Below are 12,195 nucleotides of genomic sequence, written 5' to 3'. Positions count from 1 at the left end.
TATTTACATTGTGAAAATTCTGTCTTCAGGTCAGAAAACAAACATAATTCAGTATTTGGAGGAGGAGGTATGACGAAGACCCCATGTCCTCCTATGGGATGAATTCGACTAATCACAAGCCTTTGTTATCGTGGGGAGGCATGGCCCTGGAGCAAGACCAGCAGTTGACATGTGCTTTAATATTTTTTTTACATTTTATACAGAGTATCCCAAGCCTTTCACTACTGTTAAGTAGTTTCTGTAACACACAATACATTTTGTACCATGTGATGTTTCCTGAACACACTGTCACCTGCTTAAAGGGACAGTTCCCCCAAAAATGAAAATTGTCATAATTTTCTTCCTCTCCTGTCGTTACAAACCTGTACACATTTTTTTGTTCTGATGACCACAAAGGAAGATATTTTGAGTAATGTTTGAAACCAAACAGATCATGAGCCCCATTGACTGTCATAGTAGGAAAAAAGAATACTATGAAAATGAATGGGGCTCATGATCGGTTTTATTTTTTAAACATTCTTTGAAATATACCTTTGTGGTTATCAAAGTAAAGACTTATATACAGGTTTATAACAACATGAGAGGATGAAAATGATGACAAAATGTGTGAACTATGCTTTTAAGCAGTTTTTAGTTGGATAAGATTGAGTAGATTTGTTCTGTTCTTATGTTTTTGTTTATTTATGTATGTATATATGTATGTATGTGTGTATGTATTTATGCTTCTATGTATGTATTTATACATTTAAATGCAGGTGCAAATGACTAAATGAAATTAAAGCATTATAAATGTATTTGTAAGTTTTGAATTATTTATTTATAAAGCAAATAATAGTAATAAATAATAATAATAATAATAATAATGGGGTTAAAACAGCATTGCAAAAATAACCCAACAAATTGGTTATTTCATAACCCAACTAATTGGGTAAAACTTTCTACCCAATGCATTGGGTTAAAATAACCCAACAATGGGTCGGTGCTATAGTAACCCACCATTGGGTTATTTATTGGGTTATTTTTAACCCAACTGTTTTTAGTGAGTATAATTACCATGTTTCCAGGTCCATTTGAGAGCAAAATAAACTCAGGAAAAAAGAGAGTTAAGAACCTCAGGTCAAGCATTTTCAAACATTTTCCATTTGATTTTGTTCCACAAGCACTTTTCAATGTTGGCCATCAGTGTTGTGGTCTTTAGTATTTTGCTAGCATACATATGACCCCATGAAAACTATGTGATAAGGAGCATCAAAGTTTGATTTCAACCAATAATTTCCACTAAGATTTCTACCTTTGACATGACCTTACTCAGTCAATATTAAATATATCAAGGTTAAATTTTTACAGAATGTTCTTAAGGATGATTTCAAGTGGATCTCAGGGTCACATACAGTATATGTCTGTAAAACAGTTAAAACAACTTGGTTTATTCTGCCTACTATTTTATTTACCCACTGGCCACACCGCTCATAATTGCATTTTTAACAAACAAAAATAACTTTTCAAACACTAGAGAAGCTCAAACATGTCTGTGATAATGTTTAGACAGCAAAACTCTTTATAAAGAGTTTATAAAAGAACTAAAAAGTTTTCATAAAAATGGAAGATCATGAAGTTACAGCACAGCCTCGGTTCCTGGATCAACTTTAAGTCTCTGAGCACAACACCCTTATCAGGTCAGTTAACCCTTTCATGCATAGTTTTAAAAATCATATCTGTCCCCCTGAAGTGAGTTTTTTTAATGGTTTCCATGGTGACGCATTAAGCTCGTCACCTGAATCTGCACGCTTTCCTGCATAATGGCCAGAATGCATTGTTTCTTTTTCATTACAAACATTCTTATTTGCAGAGATAGACAACTTACTAACGGTCTATGCTCTATTTAGTCTGTTCTGTAATTCGTTTTAGTAAAAAAATTATAATATCAGCATCAGTACAATACAAGCCCGTCGTCAATTATTCCTTACTAATAAACTCTATATATTATTGTGGTGTTCGTGACACAAAATAGAACTATCTCATGCCTATAAACACTGTATGAAAAGTTGTTTTGTGAATACACTGTTAGATGTCGCTGTAGATTTAGCAGCACTGTACTGTAAAAATCCACAGTACTATACTGTATGTGTACATTACAGTACAGTACTGCAGTTCATAATGCATTCTGGGTAAATTTGTTTGAGCGGGAACATTTTACAGTATATTTTGGTCTTGATGTAACCTTGCTGTAGCCATTGCTGTAATGTGCCAGGTGTACTTGCAATAATCAGAGAAAGTGCGCCAACGTCAAATCACACAGACAGAGGGAGCGCACAACTCTTGGCTGCAGCTGAAGGAGGACGATTGATTTCTGTCAGTTCGGTAAGTTTGAAATATTTCTGTTTCATGAAAACTTAATTTTTAGTTTAAGAATGTTGTCAATAGTTTGTCACAATATTGTTTTAAACGTGCAATGAGAGAGAAAAACGGTCGCCAACAAAGTTTCAATCTCCCTCAGAAAGTAAGCTCACGTTACACACAGATGTCTACCGCTGCTTTAACTCGCTTTACACCTTTTTTAATGAATATAGGGTTGTTTTAACTAAATTATGACGGTTTGTTGAGTTTATATTGTGTTGAAAGTGTGGTGACAATGAAACTATTTTTAACGAAATGGACAAAGACAACCCGCCAGCGCGGTCTTGCGGTCCCAGCATAACGGTCGTTTATCTCGGCGTTTCATCCGTTCAGTTAACGTTAGCGTCAGAGAAAATTATTAAGTTCGACTGTTTGGCAAGGCTGACTCGTGGTTGTAAAACAGATAGGACTTGACACCCCGTACACAGCATAGTACCGAACTACTCCACAGAAGTGAAAACAAGAAACCTCATATTTAACTGGATACATGCATCGAACTCATCGCAGCTTTAACTTCGACCAAATATAATTCAGACCTGGGCTCATCTTAATATCAGATGAACGAAAGGGATTGCCGCGCTTATTGTTGTTGTTATTATATTAGGTTATATCAGCAAAAGCAGAGAATATCTTCTCTTAAGCGTTTTACACGCCCAGTAAGTTGTCCAATACATTTTTATGGCATATTGTTTCCACCACTTCAGATGCATTACACGCTGTATATAAGTTTCCAAAACGCATCAAATCAATGCACGAAAAGAGAATGGGCTCCGCATTTACGTACCTTTGTCTTCTCGTCTCTGTCATCTGATCCTTCAACTCTGGATGTAAAATAGTCCATTATAACATCGTGTAGGAAACTGGCATCACCAGGATTGCTCAGATTTAGGCGATCATGTTTATCTTTAAAGTGAGCAGCTAGCTACTAACTTGTTAAAAAACTTTGCGTGAAATAGTGTTACACCGCAGCCGTCCGGGTAAAACATTAAAGGGACAGTCCTTTTACCTTGTCACTATAAATCGCTATTTTCTGCAGTAAACGAGACATTTTCAGAGATTTTCTGTAGACAAGATGTTATAGAATAATAATTAAAAAAGACTTATTTAGATATTTATATATAATATAACAACTAATATATATATATATATATATATATATATATATATATATATATATATATATATATATATATATATATATATATATATATATAATGTATATATATAATGTTTTACAACTGACTTAACACTTACAGTAATGTTTTATTTGTTAGCATAGCATGATATTAGATTTAAACACTTAATACATTTTTAAATCAATCACTTTGTCTCTGCACAATGAACATTATCAAATATTATTAATGTTGTAAAATATATTGTTCATTGTTAGTTCATATTAGCTAAGGCATTACCAAATGTTAAGGAATAAACTCTTATAGTAAAGTGTTACTAAGTTTTCTTTTACCATTTCCTTCACAATGTCTACTTATTTCTATGGCTAACAGATTTTGTAACATTTGTCTTTTTTACAGTCTTACCATTGCTTGTAAGTCGGATTGGGTAAGATGGATCATCTTTAAAGGCACCAGGCAAGTACATGATGTACAGTTACAAGTCATGTATTTTTTGACTGCAATATTAAATGCTTTCACGTCACATGTAAAAGTACACAGGAATGTGCTGATCACTTTTTATTTGTAGTTTACATGAATGTCATTGCACTTTTCAGGAGTTAAGGCAGATGTGGAGGCACAACGGGTGACACCAGACACACACCAAGCACATTGTTCGGTAAGTTTGCACTTTACCACTACAGTTTCTTTAAATACCCATGGCCATGTATACACTCATTCACAATTCCCACACACAACACTGTAACACGACCATACACAACATGTACACAATTGTCTTAGTTTGCCATGTAGAAATCTACAAACAGAAATATTCAGACTTTGGTTATAAGAAATTTAATTTAATAATTGTATTTATTTAGCAGAGGTGTCCCTGGACTTTATTGACAAAAGATTTTGTTTTCAGAATAAAAAGTTGTGTCCAAATCAGTAACAATTGTACTTTCTGTTCAGGACATTCAATCATGACATGATCCAGGTGGATGCTGTCCATTGAGGAAAGAGTTTGTTCAGCGGTAAGTGAATCTTCTGTATTTTAATGTAATTAGGTGTGGAACAGTAGAATAAGAGCAAAAGGTTTCAGAATAGGAGTAAATTCAAGGTTGAGTTTAATTTTTTAAGAATCTTTTTCTATCTTATATTTGTTGACTTAATGTTTATGATATTTCTAACAGGTTTCTGGATATAATTAATTCCAAAGATGGGAAAAAGTGCACATCCAGACAAGGAGCAAGCAAAAAGACAAGGAACTTGGTGCAGAGAAAAGCTGTGGCCATTAACCCCCATGTGAACAGCTTCATGCAGTCCCTGATTGAGTTCGAATGGACGACTTCAAAGTAAAGGCCACTGTGGTCTGTCTGCCACAGTTTAATGCATTTATTTTTAGTGTTAAATGAAATTCAAGTAGAATATTTAAAACTATGGGCCAGTGTTCTTTTTACCACAGTGAAATGTTACCTTTTAGTCGATGATGGACTTTAAACTGAAAACTTCAAACTATGGAAGAGTGTTCTATTTGCCAGAGTTAAATATGTTACAGCAGGGGTCTCCAAACTTGTTTATACTTGTTGATTTTATTTTATGTTACTTGATTATATGTTTATTATTGTTTAAAATCTTGTTTTAAATATGTTTTGTTTCGATTAAATGTTTTTTAAATAAAATTTTGATACAAACATTGCTTGGATTGCCTTTTAATTCATTATGTCATGTCAAGGATAGCATTTTTACCATATTAATAACTATAGATTTAAACCTAAATATCTAGCTATTTTATATAATATTATTGTATTAACTGTAATAAGTAATAAATAGTATTTATGGGTCAATATAGACATTACAGTAAATTACTGTAAAAATAGACTACTGTAATAAAATATTGTAAAATTACAGTACAGTACTGCTTTGTAACTATACAGTACTAGTTTGTGTACTGTAAAATGGTATTACAGTACAGTACTGTAAAACCAAAATACAGTAACTTACTGGCAACCGTGCTGCCAGTACCGTACTGTAAAAATACAGGGAAATCGTTAACAGTGTATAAATGGCAGGGACTTCAACCATGTTTTCCCTACTGTGTGCCAAAAAAGCTGTTATAAAATGGGCAGTTCTGGTTCTTCAATCTGATTGGTTGAAACGCGTTCTAAGCCGTGATAAAATACTCCGGTAAACCCACGGTTCAGACCGCATTACAGAAGTATCACTGCGCCACTGTTGCTGCGTACTGATTTATGAAAATAAACACCACAGTCTTTAATCATATTTTTAATTTGAATACAATCGCACAATTATGGATATATCCAGATACATGTGAATAAATATTGTTGAGTCATCTTATCAATAAAGAGAAAACACTCCCTGAGGAGTTTCTACCTCAAATTCATATTTCCGCTATCCACTGGGTGGCGATCTTACCCAACTTAAACACTGACGCATTCACTCAACACTAAAAACAGCGTGTTTTGATCAGGCTCTGAATCTGATCTCTTACAAAAGTTCTTCACATAAATTTAATTATCTCCGCTTTTAGCTAAAAAATCTGAGAGGTGATAAGAGAACAAATGAAGGTAGGATGAAACGTTTTTTGTTTTGTTTTTGTTGTTGTTTGAAAGCGGATGGTCTGTTCTTTCATTTGATATTTTATGTTTACTTAAATTTTTTTTTTTCTGCAAGGCATTAAACTAAAACTGGGTGGCAGCTTAAAAAAAAACACTGATGGGGAAAGAGTTAAGCATGCTTCCAAGCATCTTTGATCATCACTTCAACAGTTGCACAATATAAATGTTAATGTTTAAATTAGATGAATGTTGGTTTATAAAATAAACACCACAGTCTTATTTCATATTTTCATTGTTTCTTTGCTGTGTCTGTGTTGGTTGGGAACTGCGCTCTGTTTCAGTCACACTTGATTCTGGGGAACTACTTGGCGGAAGAGTAATATATGTACTAATATAATTACAGCTTATTTGTGTTTTATTTCATAAAATCCCGCTTATGCATATGAAGTAACCGTTTTATAAAAGCAATAACCCCCGCGAAGCAGTGGGTATTACAGTGCATTTTATAACAGCTAAGGGGGTTTAGGCACTACGCTTGGCGTCGTACCTAACAACGCCCCTTAGCTGTTATAAAATGCACTGGTAACCCACTGCTTCTTGGTGCTTATTGCTTTAATTTACATCTGTATATTTTTACATGAAAACACACATAATGGGATTAAAATTGTTGTTAAAGAGGCTGTTTAATAATGAAAATCTCTTACAACTATATGTGTGCAGATACAGCATCCTTTTTCAGGAAGAGTAGCATGAAGCAGCCAAAAGACTCTTTTGGTAAAATGCATTTCAGCAGCCTACATAATTGTAGTCTTTATATTTTTTTTTTCAGCAATGGGAGATACAAATTCTGGTTTTAAAGTGAATTTCAAAAGTTTAATTTGATCAAATAGTTTGGAAAAACATGAGGGTGAATTATGACTATTTTATGTAGATTTAAATAAATTTTAATTAAAGTTAAAGTATTGTAGCAAATGTTTGTTATACATCATTGTGAGTTATGCACCTATAATACTTAAAGTATTTTAAGGTTGAATGATTGACATGTTTGTTTGCATAATGAGATTTTATGTGCCACCCCAGAGCAACTGTTGGCCCCTGCCTGACCACCCCTATGAAAAATCCTTGTTTCCGCCACTGTATTAGCACAATTGTTTTTTTTAGAATAGACTGTAAATCAACCTTAAGTTGTAGCCTTACTTTAAGTCAACTGGTAGAGCATGGTGCTAGCAACACCAATAGGTTTAATTCCAAGAAAAAGCATTTTCTAAATGTATAATGCACTTTATGTACTGTGCTTTAACCTCCTAAGACCCGTGATTTGGTTTGTCTTTTCTGTATTTCTACCAGCTATTTTGGGGTTAGGAAGAACCAATAAATATAATAACCAAATATTTTTCTTAGAACATGAAGCAGTGTAATTGTCCATGTTTGTGTACAACAGGTTCCAGTTACACAGAATTAAATATTATGGTGCAAAAAAATTGTAATGTCCACATGTGGACATCCAGGTCTTAGGAGGTTAAAAATATTATAATAATTAAAGCTTTCCAAAATGCACAGATGTGTAAATGGTTACCTACCTGGTTTCTTCATTTTTTTTTTCAAATGTATCCGATCATCACCTGTTTTGCAGTTGGTGTTATTGTAAGGCAGCTGGCGATAGAGTTGGGGGATTTTGAAACAGATGTGTCTCAAATCAATCCAAATGCCTATTTTTCATTACTTTAATGGAGGAAAACATTCCATTCTCTTCATTAGACAGATGCTGTCAAGCCACCGGGAACCAGATGTTACGTTGGCAGTGTCATCTTATCAGGGACTTGCGCTACTGAGGGTCAGTATGCTTGATTAAATGCGTTCTGTCCTTGTTTCTTTTTGTGTAGTTTTATTTTTAAATATCACATGGATTATTGCTGTCCCTGGTCTCACCTTATTCCATTGGCTTGCTTTATTATACAGAGGGAATCTCTCACTCTTTGGCTGTTTCACTATTCCATAATTAATGATATTGGTAATGCATTATTAAGACATGTTGTGGACATTATTAGCATGAACATTACACATATCTTGAGTTTTATGTATTGTACACTGGCAAATAAATGGTCCTTTGCTGTCACTGGGGGTGAACCCTTTCAAAAAGTACACATTTGCACCTGAAGAGTTCATATTAGTACCTTCTCAGAGGTACATAATGGTACCAAAGAGTGCATACCAGTACACCAAAAATACACCAAAAAGGGTACTGTCTTTTTAAAATGGTAAAGTTAATTTCCTCCTGTTTGTCACATTTGTCTTGTTTATGGTATTTGTTGATATTAAAGAGGACCATCAGTGTTCTGCCTGTGACTCCAGTCAGGCTGCCGTCTACCCCTGTTTAATGGGAAATATCAAAAATTAAAGTGCATTGCGGCTATAAAAGAGTTAATGGTTGTGTAGAATGAAGTTGTTTACAGGACACCACTACAAAATAGCTGACTCGATATGATGCACTCTTTTGGAGATGAAGTGGTTTTGTACACAGCTACAATAGTGTGTATACTGTACAGTAGGGGCCAAAAGTGATGTCTTACTTTGAACAACCCCAACATCAATTTTGGTCATTGCTGTATAGCACTAGCCTTACAACCTAGCTCCATGAAAACCATTTGTCTGACCTTGAATGAATCATGTGTAATATTTACCTTGAATATTGAACTGAAAATGTCTTATTCATGTTGCTGTAGTCTTGGAGATTTGCATTTGATGTTTTGGTTTAATGCATTAATTTACTCTCCTTTGGTTTTTTGTTTGTATCTTTAAGCCATGTTTATTATTCACAGTTCATAAGATGGGTCTTTTTGTAATTCTGTTTATTGAGGATGCCTCATAATAATAAATGGCCATGGTAAAAGCTTTCGGATGACTGATTGCTTACCGTCTATTTCAAGACTACCTCTTCAACATCATGCTCAAGGACAAACAACTCACAGTACAAGAATGCAGATAGCCTACTTAAAATATATGGCTTTAGGCCGGATCCGGTGAATGCTAATGTGCCTTGCCATCTCCAGTGCTATCCGTTGGTGCCCAGATGCTTGGGAGAAGAATCAAATGCAAGGACGATTTGCTCTATTCACTGTTCATCCCAATTTTATACTCGTTCACATAGTTTTCATCTTTTCAGGTCACTCACAATGTGGTTTGGGGTGATTTTTATAAACTTTGATGTTTTTGATGTTGGGTCCAGAAGATCTTCTAAGCAGGAAAGTTCAGCAATCAAGACAAAGGAAATCTTTCATCTTTCTATGAATGCTGTGTTTGATAAAAACGAGTGTTAGATGTGTTTACTTCTTTTGAAATAATGCTATTTGATTTGCTTTCAAGTGCCATTAAATCTCGTAGCTTCTTTGATTCTTGTAAACTTTTTGAAGGGGAAGATAAACATATTAGTCTCGAGACTGATAAAACATTTTGAGGCACTTTCTTGGTTAATCCAGGACTAGGCCTTATTATATTAGGACATTTAAGTAGTTTTACAAACATGTCTTAAAACAAAAAACTGGTGTGCATCTTAAGACAAAACAATCGCACTGATATATGTTAGGATATGTCAGTAAAAGGTGTTTTTAAATTAAGGCAGCTCAGATATGCATTTTAGTTTGACTAGGATAAGGGGTGTGCGTGTGCACACCAAAGCTTTTAAACACAGCTGAAAATGTCAGCTGAGCGCTTTGATTGCAATGATACTTCTGCTTTGTTTATCAGTCGTTAAACAATGCAGCGGTTGGTTGTTGTGATATTTGTCCCGCCCCTCCTGCACTCTGATTAAACGGCCGAGTGAGAGTCACATTGACGAGCTGAGCTTTTCACCCTAAGTCAAATATTTTTCAGCGCTGAGCGCTAAAAAAGTGGCAGCTGCTGGCTTTTTTAAAAGTGCTGTGCTTCCACTGGAAACAATTGAAAATATACATTGTCCACTAGCGTAAACTCATTGGTGTGCCTGCCGGCAAGACATGTGCCCATTAAAGCTATACACTTTGAGATACACTAAATCTGAAATGTATATACTATTCATTTATAATTTAATTTAGATAAGATTATAATATGAGATTTAATTTATTATTAATTAAATGGGACATATCATGAAAATCTGACTTTATATTTAAGTGTTATAAATGGGTCCCCAGTGCTTCTATCAACATAGAAAATGTGAAAAAGATCAACCCAGTAACTTAGTTTTGATAAACCATTCTCTGCAAGCATGTGAAAAAAATAGGTCATTGATATTTAGCTCCCCTTGTGATGTCAGAAGGGGATAATATCGCCCCTTAATCTGAACTATCCAACCACGGCACTGCCATTTAGTGCAGAGATCAGCTCATTTGCATTTTAAAGTGGCAATTTTAACATGCTGTAATAAATAATCTTCAGCTAGACCTTCACATATGTACTCTGGGGACACCAAAAATTTATTTGACATCTTAAAATAGTCTTGCGATATGAACCCTTTTAAATTGCTTAGATTTCATAGGGACTTTAAACAAGACTGAAACCAGTCATTCTGTACACATTTGACTAATATTTCATGTTTTCAGTGGGACGTTTGAACTAATCATATTCTAGACACCTACTATACAAGATTTTTCTTCCCCCAAATGCAATTACAATGCAGAAATGAGTTGTTACATAAAAGCAAACCTGTGTTATTATGCAACGAGTGACTGACCTTAGAAAACCTGTATTGAAAGTTTAATGTCATTTAAATTTTAACCAGAGACGAAATCCTAAATCTGTGGACTATGCCATTATATTCTAAGAGTGTTTTCACAAATGTTGGTGCGCACCGTTACATGTATCATTTTCAGTTGGTGCGGTCCGTGTTCACATATGTTGTTTTTATCGTACTTGAAACGGCGCACTGTACACCATGTGACAACGGTCAGAGCTGTCATTGGTCTCTGACAGCTCTTACCATCCCATGACCACCCAACATGTTTTCACGACAACCAGTCGTGGAGGAAGAGTGACGCTAGCAAGATAAGGAGATAAACGATAGACGTCTTTGCGAAGTTTCTTTGCTTTAATGCGAAATTGCGCAACTGTTCTATTAAAAGCCCTTCTAACGGAGCCAGCACTATTTTTTGTGCGTGGAGGACAGCTGTGCATTTATAAAATCATCAGCTCAAACGTCCAGGAGACAGCGAATCTCTGCAACGGACCAGGATTGGCTTGTTTGTTGTTAACGCACAATATAACACCCGGCTCACGTCATGACGGAAGCTCAGTGGATCAAACATGTGGAGAACTTCCTGTATTTGGTTCGGCCTGAGGTCGAGCAGAGTTCACACCACAGATGGGTCACACCAGAGTTCGGCGGCAGCCGCTAAGAGACCACCTGTTTAGAGCGGTCTCGGAGCGGCCGTTTATGGCTCACTAGAGTGCGGCTGTTGTGTTCACACTGACCCAAACGAACCGTACTTGGACTAAACAGTGTATGTGTGAAAACACCCTAACACTAAACATTTGTAGACTTCAAAAGGGCATTACAAAACTTATAGGAGTACACTGTGTCCTTTTTTCTTTACAGGCATCAATCAAATGAACAATTAGAAAGACAAAACTGCTTAGCGGGCAGGAAATTGTTTTGAGTGTGCATTTTAAGTTCAGAACCTTTCAGTACCTTGGGGTGCTCAATATTTGCTGTCGGATGGATTTGAGTAGCCATAAATGTACAGAGATGATGTTAGTTTGAAAGAGTAATCCATCATTGTCAATCCTTTTCTCTCTGAAAGGTTTTGCAGCTCCAATAAAAAAACGCACATCAGCCTAATACGATGCACTATGAAAATACTGTATACATAATATGTATGCTACGTGTAATCTTTCCATTAAAGCTTGCTAACGCGTACTAAGTTTATTTTAAGCTGCATTAGCAATATCCTAAATCTTGCAGGCCACTGAAATCTTGTCAACATAACATTAACTGCTTAAGTTTAGCCAGAAAACACTACAGTGTTGATAAACTTTTATTATATCGATACTGTACAACATCACCATCACAAAGCATGAGTGGACCAACATGGATCTGACTCGTATAAATACAAATTGAAACACTGTAAAAGCAACAA

General features: G+C 35.2%; 1 long non-coding RNA gene across 1 annotated transcript; it reads left to right on the top strand.

The window, feature by feature from the left end:
* Positions 1–2,059: 2,059 nt before the first annotated feature.
* LOC135782824 (uncharacterized) lies at positions 2,060–5,203 on the top strand. The gene is made up of 5 exons (XR_010545496.2): positions 2,060–2,361; positions 3,930–3,986; positions 4,127–4,188; positions 4,482–4,543; positions 4,703–5,203. It is a non-coding gene; the product is annotated as an uncharacterized lncRNA (long non-coding RNA).
* The last annotated feature ends 6,992 nt before the right edge of the window (positions 5,204–12,195 follow it).

This window comes from Paramisgurnus dabryanus, chromosome 15, assembly GCF_030506205.2.
Source record: "Paramisgurnus dabryanus chromosome 15, PD_genome_1.1, whole genome shotgun sequence".
In the NCBI taxonomy this organism is placed as follows: Eukaryota; Metazoa; Chordata; class Actinopteri; order Cypriniformes; family Cobitidae; genus Paramisgurnus; species Paramisgurnus dabryanus.
Note: the sequence above shows the minus strand (reverse complement) of the source record. Positions and strands in the feature narration are given on the sequence as shown.